The sequence below is a fragment of the Nyctereutes procyonoides genome, unplaced genomic scaffold, assembly GCF_905146905.1.
Source record: "Nyctereutes procyonoides isolate TBG_1078 unplaced genomic scaffold, NYPRO_anot_genome, whole genome shotgun sequence".
NCBI lineage: Eukaryota > Metazoa > Chordata > Mammalia > Carnivora > Canidae > Nyctereutes > Nyctereutes procyonoides.
The window spans coordinates 2,252,373-2,262,358 of record NW_026575158.1 but is presented as its reverse complement, the minus strand read 5'-3'; the positions used below and the strand labels follow the sequence as shown (position 1 = coordinate 2,262,358).

General features: G+C 43.4%; 1 non-coding gene across 1 annotated transcript; it reads right to left on the bottom strand.

The window, feature by feature from the left end:
• Positions 1–3,377: 3,377 nt before the first annotated feature.
• Positions 3,378–3,480, bottom strand: LOC129502342 (U6 spliceosomal RNA). The gene has a single exon (XR_008662945.1). It is a non-coding gene; the product is annotated as a U6 spliceosomal RNA (small nuclear RNA).
• Between the last annotated feature and the right edge of the window lie 6,506 nt (positions 3,481–9,986).

Genomic DNA, 9,986 nt, shown 5'->3' with positions numbered 1-9,986 from the left:
CAAATGTGACTGTACTAAATAAATACCATTGAATTGTACATTTAAAAAGGGCAAAATTCATGTTATATATATTTTACCACAATAAAAAAAACTTATTAAAAATAGCAAGATGATTACAGCAGTTAAACCAAACACTGGCCCTTCTTGAGTATGGGGCCCTGTGTGACTGCCTACACTGCAGGCCCATGAAGTTGGCTTTGTTGGTAAGATATAAACCTTTATTGTATTAAACCATTGGGATTTTAGTATGATTATTATCACAACATCACCTGACATGTCCTTGCTAATAAAGAGCTGAAGAAGGTTTAAATAAAGAAATGACTTTCTAAACTGATATCCAGAGACTAAGTAGGAATTAGCAAAGTAAATAGAAGAGAAGGCTTGCTTACAGAGAAGGAATGGTATGCTAACATATCTCATCCTTAATGAGGAGAGATAATCACAAATACAACATAATGATGCCCCATTTGCTAGGTATTGCTATTGTCCCTCCAAAATACTCTTTACCTTCCAATTTTCTGTCCCAGGAAGCTGACCTGTATAGGCTATAAAAGTGGATTCCCTTGACTTTCAGGCACTGGAGAGCTCTAAACTTATGCTGTTGTTTGTTTTATTTTGCTTTGTTAATAAAGCTGAGGGGAGAATAAAGATGGCAGGATATTTATTTCCCTGGACCTCTCCATAGGGTTGTCTCAGATAATGCTTTAGGTAATTCCCTTCCACTAATGGCATTCAAGTCTTCTCCAAAGGGATCTTTCTTCTCAGTTTCCATAACCACTTCTATCCTACAATCCCTTCGGTCCTAAGGGTGGTAGCACTTTTTGGTTTCAACCTATATTACTCACATATTTGTAAATAGTTCCTTCCTTGAGCCCTCAGTGAATTGTTTTGTTTTAAGAAATGCCATACTGTTCCCATTTGGGCCCAATTTGGTAATGCCAGTATCAGAGAGCACAAGAATGAATATGGCTTGAGAATTAGTTAGAGAACAATGTAGAGTCCAATGTAGAGTCCATGTGGATATGTGAAGCAGTTTTGTTCCTCACTGAAATACATCTGGAGGCACATTATAAATGTAGGCACACTTGTTGAAGAAAACTATTGCTACATATTACATGTGGAGAAAAATACAACATGGATTCTGTTCCAGTAGATATATTAATCCTTGCACTTGACATGTTTAAATTCATTTTTTCTGCAAACTCAATCACAAAACTCTTGTCATTAGTCTGCAGAGAGAATTATAATATATATGAGTCAGAGAATAATGTAACCAACTCAGCTGCCTTCTCTATGGAAGAACAAAAGTGTATAATCAGTCTAGAAGGATAATCCTAGAGGTAAGAGGGCACATGTTTTTAGGTTTAATTATCTCTAAACTCTAAGTAATTACCCATAATTTCAAAGTAAATCTCAATTACATTACCTAGTTTATATTTTTCTCATTTCTGTAAAGAAATTTGCATCATACTTCTTTTATAGTTAGGAGAAGAATTATTATAGCTACCAGTTGAACTATAGGTTTACACCTCATTGTGGCTAATAATGGTACCTAATTAAAATACCCTAACTAGCTAGAATAATTGGTTACCACCTGGGATAATTTATTATAGTAAAAGGAAATCATGCTGTCTATTCATGTCAATTCGTGTCCATATATTGAACTGCAGAAATATTTGTTTCCTTTTCATCAAGTTGTATTTTAGAAAAAGTTGTATGCTATTTATAGTCCTTCTAGGAACTGAACTGTGTCCCCTTCCTCCCCAATCACATGTTGAAGCACTAACTTCCAATGTGACTGTATTTAGAGATAGAGCCTCCAAGAGGTAATTGAAGTTAAATGAGGTGGCAAGGATAGAGCCCTAATCCAGTAGAGTTGGTAGTCTTAAAAGAAGAGTAGAAAAGTAGAAAAGAGGCATGCATGCCACAGAGGAAAGGTCCTGTGAGGAAAGAGCATGAAGGAGGCTATCTGCAAGCCAAGGAGGGATCTCTCTCCAGAAACCAATCTTGCTGGACCTTAATCTGAGACTTCAGCCTCCAGAATTGTTAGAAATAAATTTCTTTCATTTAAGCCACCCCATCTCTGGTATTTGTTATAATAGCCCAAGTTGACGAATATAGACTTTGGGACTGAGAAGTGGAATGCTACTGTAACAAATACCTACACATCAGGAAATGCCTTTGGAAAGGGGTAATGGTAGAGGCTGGAAGAGTTTTGAGGTACATGCTACAAAAACTCAAGGTTGGGGAGAAGGGACTATTGATAACAATACGGATGCTAAAGGTAATTTTGATGGGGGCTCAAAAAAGCAGAGGAGAGCTTGAGAGAAAGTTTCCATCTTCTTAGAGAATACATAAATAATCATGAAAAGAATATTGGACAAAATATGGATGTCAAGACCATTCTGGTAAGATCTTAGATGGGAAGATTAGGTTAACAGAAACAGGAAGAAAGGCAATCATTGTTAGGAAATGACAAAGAATTTGGTGGAACTGTGTGCATGTCCAAGTGCTTTGTGGAAAGTAGAACTTAGCAGCAATGAAATTGGATATTTAGCTGAGGAGATTTCCAAGCAAAGTATTGAAGAAATGGTTTGGTTCATCCTGACTGCTTACAGTAAAATGCAAAAGAAGAGAGATGAAATAAAGAAGGGATTGTTGAACAAAAAGTAAGCAGAACTTGAAAATTTGGAAAATTCGGAAAATTCTTAGCCTGTTTATTTTGCAGAAAATGAGAAAGCTTATTCCAAAAAGAACACTAAGGGTATGACTGAACAACCATTTAGTAAAGAGATTAGTTAGAATGTCCAGGGAAGACCCAGTTGGGTGGAGGCCTGTGGGGCAGGCAATGAAAGAATTCACCCAAGGCAGAACTGTGATATTCCTTGCATCCAAAGGCATTGAAGGAGAATAGGCTGGGGGCACTAGAGAATCTAACTGCTATTCCCTGTGGTCTTGTGGCCATAAGGCAAATGAGTGCTTGTAAGGGTAGCTTAATAGCTGAGAAGCGGGGTCCCAAGATGAGTGGATCCATGGCATGTAAGGTGTGAAATCTGTTTGACACCGCTGTAGAAAATCTAAGGCTGTCAGGGGCATATTAGCTTTGGGAACTTCGGTTACCAAGTAGGATTTATTAATATCCTTTCTTTTTTTTTTCCTTTTCTCTCTCTCTCTCTCTCTCTCTCTTTTCAGATATAGAACACTTGGGCAGTCCCGGTGGCTCAGCGGCTTAGCGCCTACCTTCGGCCCAGGGCATGATCCTGGAGTCCCGGGATCGAGTCCCACATCAGGCTCCCTGCATGGAGCCTGCTTCTCCCTCTGCCTGTGTCTCTGCCTCTCTTTGTGTCTCTCATGAATAAATAAATAAAATCTTAAAAAAATATATGGAACACTTCATGAATTTGTGTGTCATCCTTGCACAGGGGCCATGCTAACCTTCTCTGTATCATTCTAATTTTAGTAGACATGCTGCCCAAGCAAGTACTCAGAGTCCCTTCTTTAGGAGCAGTCACATAAGTGGATCCAGTTCCCCCCCTGGAGGCATCTAAGCATAGCCAACAATTGGAAGAATAGGCTGAATTGGCTGTTTGGAGGAGGTATTGTGCTTCCATATTACCAGTGGAAAGTGACAGGAAACAATATAAGAAGGGCAGAACAGGGGTCATATTTCACAGCGGACAGGTCTTTTTGCTCTTCAGGTTTAGAGCCAATTATGTGAGCATGGAAATCCTTATGTAGGATTTGATACACACCAAAAGAAGGTAACGACGAGAAAGACAAAGATTAACCCAGAAAGGGGTGATGCTTGTATTGTGAGAGCAGGAAACACCAAGGGCAGGGACAGCTTCAGGTAAGTAGGGATTTCTCAACAAGTAAATTCAGAGAGGTCAGCCTGAAGGAAAAGGTCGAGAATGAAGTCTTGGAATTGAGAAGGAGAAATCATGAGAATTTGGGGAAGATAGTATTTAGGGAGTTCTTCTAAGACGATATAGAATGATTGAATACAAGAGAATGGGGATTGGCCAAATTCATGAGCTTCTAGACTTCTGGGTGTATATCACCTGAGTCTCATTGGAATAACATGTATAGATAGCCAATGGCTCACAGCTGTACTTGGCGGAGGGCTCCTCACCTGGGGCCTAAGCAGTCTCGATTCTAGAAAGATGGATCCACAGAGAGAAGCCATGAAGTTTTACTGCTGTTGGAGCGGTCAGGAGAACTTGATAGGGTGCAGTACAGACAGGTTCAAGTGATTTTTGTCCTGACAAAGAGTGTTAAGGTGTACCCAATCCCCGGATGTAAGTTTTGGATGTATGTTACCTGAGAAAGAAGGGTCAGGTTTTCAAATGTACTGGTTTTGGTGGTCATTCATGGCAGTGACGGTTTGCCCTAGGGATATAACATACTGTGTGAGAGTATCACTTTCAGGGTCTAATAAAAGATCTGTCTGGAGGAAGGGTCTCCCATAAATAACCTTGAATGGATTGAGATGGGTTATAGATTTGGGGGTGATATGTGACCTTAATAATGCAAGGGGAAGGAAGACCAGCCCAAACTCTTTACTTTCATGCATAAGTTTAGTGAGGAGCCTTTTTATGGTTTGGTTGGTCCTCTCTAACCTTGCAGGAGGACTGCGGATGCCATGCTGCATGCAGGTGGTATTTTCTCTAGAGGAATTTGCTAACTCCCTGTGTTATTTGAGAAACAAAAAGTAGGCCATTGTAAAGAGTGAGAAGCCCCAAACAGAAAAAGGATGTGATCAAGGAGGGGAGTGGCCTCTGAAGTTCTCTCTGATTTAATGGAAAGGGCTCTAATCCATCCCATAAAGGTGTCTACAAAGACCAGTAGATACTTGAACCCTTTGCAGTGAGGTGTGCGCTTAAAATCTATCTCCCAATCCTCCTCTGGTAGAGTCCCTCATCTCTAGGTAGGCTGAAGAACTGAGGGAGGTTTATGGGGCCCCTAGGGTTTGACAACAGGTAAAACACACCTGGGAGGTAGCCCTCAGGGTTTGGGGAATGTCTTGGGTTGCCTGATGAAAGTCATTAAGAAATTTCCATTATAGGGGGGAGGGGCAAGATGGCGGAAGAGCAGGGTCCCCAAATCGCCTGTCCCCACCAAATTACCTAGATAACCTTCAAACCATCCTGAAAATCTACGAATTCGGCCTGAGATGTAAAGAGAGACCAGCTGGAACGCTACAGTGAGAAGAGTCCGCGCTTCTATCAAGGTAGGAAGACGGGGGAAAAAGAAATAAAGGAACAAAAGGCCTCCGAGGGGGAGGGGCCCCGCGAGGAGCCGGGCTGAGGCCGGGGCGAGTGTCCCCAGGACAGGAGAGCCCCGTCCCGGAGGAGCAGGAGCTGCACCAACCTTCCCGGGCGGGCGGAAAGGGGCTCGCAGGGAGTTGGAGCAGGACCCAGGAGGGCGGGGATGCCCTCGGGCTCCCGGGGACACTAACAGACACCTGCGCCCCGGGAGAGTGCGCCGAGCTCCCTAAGGGCTGCAGCGCGCACGGCGGGACCGACCGGAGCAGCTCGGAGGGGCTCGGGCGGCGGCTCCGCGGAGGGGGCTGCGGGGCGGGAGCGCGAATCCAACAGCGCAGGCCCCGGAGCACAGGGCTCCGGGACACAGCCCAGGATCCGGCCTCCCCCGGGACAGGCAGAGGCCGGGAGGGCCCAGGACAGCGAGGACGCTCCTGCCCCGAGCTGAGCAGATCAGCGGCCCCGCCCCGGAGCCTCCAGGCCCTGCGGACGGAGAGCCGAGAGCCCCGAGCCCCGTAGTTCCTGCGGAGGCTCAATCCAGGTTTCCAGAGTTGCCATAGCCACTGGGGCTGTTCCTCCTGGGGCCCCACGGGGTAAACAACCCCCGCTGAGCCCTGCAGGAGGCAGGGGCAGAGCAGCTCCCCCAAGTGCTAACACCTGAAAATCAGCACAGCAGGCCCCTCCCCCAGAAGACCAGCTGGACGGACCAGTGATACTCCCCCGTGTTCCAATACAGCTTGTTTTTGGCCACTCTGCACTGAGCAAAATGACTAGAAGGAAAACCTCACTTCAAAAGAAAGAATCAGAAACAGCCCTCTTTCCCACAGAGTTACAAAATCTGGATTACACTTCAATGTCAGAAAGCCAATTCAGAAGCACCATTATACAGCTACTGGTGGCTCTAGAAAAAAGCATTAAGGCCTCACGAGACTTCATGACTGCAGAATTTAGATCCAATCAGGCAGAAATTAAAAATCAATTGAATGAGATGCAATCCAAACTAGAAGTCCTAACGACGAGGGTTAACGAGGTGGAAGAACGAGTGAGTGACATAGAAGATAAGTTAATGGCAAAGAGGGAAACTGAGGAAAAAAGAGACAATCAATTAAGGGACCATGAAGACAGATTAAGGCAAATAAATGACACTCTAAGGAAGAAAAACCTACGTTTAATTGGGGTTCCCGAGGGCGCCGAAAGGGACAGAGGGCCAGAATATGTATTTGAACAAATCCTAGCTGAAAACTTTCCCAATCTGGGAAGGGAAACAGGCATTCAGATCCAGGAAATAGAGAGATCCCCCCCTAAAATCAATAAAAACCGTTCAACACCTCGACATCTAATAGTGAAGCTTGCAAATTCCAAAGACAAAGAGAAGATCCTTAAAGCAGCAAGAGACAAGAAGTCCCTGACTTTCATGGGGAGGACTATTAGGGTAACAGCAGACCTCTCCACAGAGACCTGGCAGGCCAGAAAGGGCTGGCAGGATATATTCAGGGTCCTAAATGAGAAGAACATGCAACCAAGAATACTTTATCCAGCAAGGCTCTCATTCAAAATGGAAGGAGAGATAAAGAGCTTCCAAGACAGGCAGGAACTGAAAGAATATGTGACCTCCAAACCAGCTCTGCAAGAAATTTTAAGGGGGACTCTTAAAACTCCCCTTTAAGAAGAAGTTCAAGTAACTCTGAACGTGAATGGGCTTAATGACCCCATCAAAAGGCGCAGAGTTTCAGACTGGATAAAAAAACAGGACCCATCTATTTGCTGTCTACAAGAGACTCATTTTAGACAGAAGGACACCTACAACCTGAAAATAAAAGGTTGGAGAACCATTTACCATTCAAATGGGTCTCAAAATATACCCTAAAAACTACAGAACACTTCTGAAAGAAATTGAGGAAGACACAAAGAGATGGAAAAATATTCCATGCTCATGGATTGACAGAATTAATATTATGAAAATGTCAATGTTACCCAGGGCAATTTACACGTATAATGCAATCCCTATCAAAATACCATGGACTTTCTTCAGAGACTTAGAACAAATTATTTTAAGATTTGTGTGGAATCAGAAAAGACCCCAAACAGCCAGGGGAATTTTAAAAAAAGAAAACCATATCTGGGGGCATCACAATGCCAGATTTCAGGTTGTACTACAAAGCTGTGTTCATCAAGACAGTGTGGTACTGGCACAAAAACAGACATATAGATCAATGGAACAGAACAGAGAACCCAGAAGTGGACCCTGAACTTTATGCTCAACTAATATACGATAAAGGAGGAAAGACGATCCACTAGAAGAAAGACACTCTCTTCAATAAATGGTGCTGGGAAAATTGGACATCCACATGCAGAAGAATGAAACTGGACCACTCTCTTGCACCATACACAAAGATAAACTCAAAATGGATGAAAGATCTAAATGTGAGACAAGATTCCATCAAAATCCCAGAGAAGAACTCAGGCAACACCCTTTTTGAACTTGGCCACAGTAACCGGAGAAGGACAAACAGTGTATGTTCTCATTCATTTGGGGAATATGAATAATAGCGAAAGGGAATATATGGAAAGGGAGAAGAAATGTGTGAGAAATATCAGAAAGGGATACAGAACATAAAGACTTCTAACTCTGGGAAATGAACTAGGGGTGGTGGAGGGGGAGGAGGGTGGGGGGTGGGGGTGAATGGGTGACGGGCACTGAGGGGTACACTTGACGGGATGAGCACTGGGTGTTATTCTGTATGTTGGTAAATTGAACACCAATAAAAATTAATTTATAAAAAAAAATAAAATAAAAAAAAAAAAAAAAAAAGAAATTTCCATTATAACATTCCCAGGAGTAACAGTTTATTATGTGGGCTTTGCAGCCAACTTTCTGAAGTCTGGGAAAGCCCTTTTTAAACGTCCATTGGGTTCCTTCCTGAATATATCATAGGGAAAAGGGATTTAGACTGGGAAGCAAAGTGGCTTGAAGGAGCAGCCTGGGCTTGTCTGTCAGTTCTGTTGTTTCCAACAGAGACTGAGTCATTATCCTTTTGATGCGCTTTGCAATGAATAATAGCTATTTGGGCAGGAAGCATAACTGCCTCTAGCAGGGCCAAAATTTCAGAGGCATGTTTAATTGGGGTATTTTGGGTTGTAAGGAGGCTCCTCTCTCTCCAAATAGCAGCATGGGCCCGGACTGCATGGAAGGCAGAAGCTGAATCAGCGTATACGTTTAGTTTCATTTTTGTGCCCAATTGGAGGGGTTTGGGTAAGAACAATCCGTTCTGCCTTTTGTGATGAGGTAGTGGCACCTGGCAGAGGTCTTGGCTCAATAACTTCAGTTAAGCTAACAATAGCATAGCCAAGGACCCGTAGTCCTACTACGAAGCTGGTGCCATCCATGAACCACACAGCTTCCAGGTTGCCTAGAGACATATCCTGAAGATCTGGGCTGGCACTGCAAGTCAAATCTATAGTTTCTAGGCAAGAAGATTCCAAAGGGGCATTTGTTTTGAGATGTGGCAGTAAGATAGCAGGATTTAGGGGCTGACACGGCCTATTCTTTAGTTCTGGGATTTCTAATAAAAGGCGTTAGTATTTTGTAATTCTACTATTAGAGATCCAATGAAATGCCCTAGAATTTAGGGTGTTCAATACCTGATGGGGTACTATGGTTATGCCTCATCCCAAGGTTAACTTAGAGGCTTCTCCTATCAGTTAGGCCACAGACACCAGTGCTTGGAGACAGGGAGGCCATTCCTGGATCTAGATTCTTTGGTAGGTATGTGTTTAGTCATGGAGAAATTCCCAGCATTTGGATCAAGACTCCAAGGTCAATTCTCCTCCTTTCATATACATATAAGAAGATGTTCTGGAGTTTTGGCAGGGCTAAGCTGAGGTCACTGTGAGTGCCTGTTTGAGGGCCCCAAAAGCTTGTATTAGAATTCCACTCCAAAATCTCCTTCTCAGATCCCGTCAGGTCCCCTTATAAAGAGGTCTTATAAAGAATGTTGGTATTAATCCAAATTGGGGTATCCATATTCAACAGAACCCAGTCATATCCAAAAAGGAACATAGCTGCTATTCTGCAGAGGGAATTTTCATATTTAAAATGAGACCCTTACAGTGGTCAGAAAGGTTCTTAGTCCTATTAATCCTAGGAATTGAACTTTCTGAAAGGAAATTTGGGCCTTTGAAGGAGAGACCTTATAACTCCAGGAGGCCAAACTCCAAAGCACTAGGAATAGTGTTTGTGTTTGGAGGTGTTCTCATTGGGGCTGCAGATAAGTAAATCATCAACCTATTGCAGGAAGGCACCGTCTCTGGGGAGTTGAAGGGTGGACAGATCTTTGGCTAGGACCTGTCCAAATAAATGTGGACTGTTGCTAAAGCCCTGAGGGAGGACAGTTCATGCTAACTGATGGGTAACCTGAGCAGAGGGGTCCTGCCACTCAAAGGCAAAGAGGGAACTGGGAGTCCAGTAATACTGGAATGCAGAAAAAAGCATCTTTTAGATCTGACACAATGTACCAACAAGTGGCTCCCGGGGGATCCGTCCTAGGAGGGGATGAGGGTTAGGAACAATTGGGTGAATAGGGATAACAGCCTCACCGACAGCTCTGAGGTCCTATACCATTCTGTATGAGCCGTTGGACTATTTTACTGCCATGATGGGGGTATTACAAGGTGAACTACAGGAGCACAGAAGTCCTGTTGCTAAGAATTTTCATATGAATGACT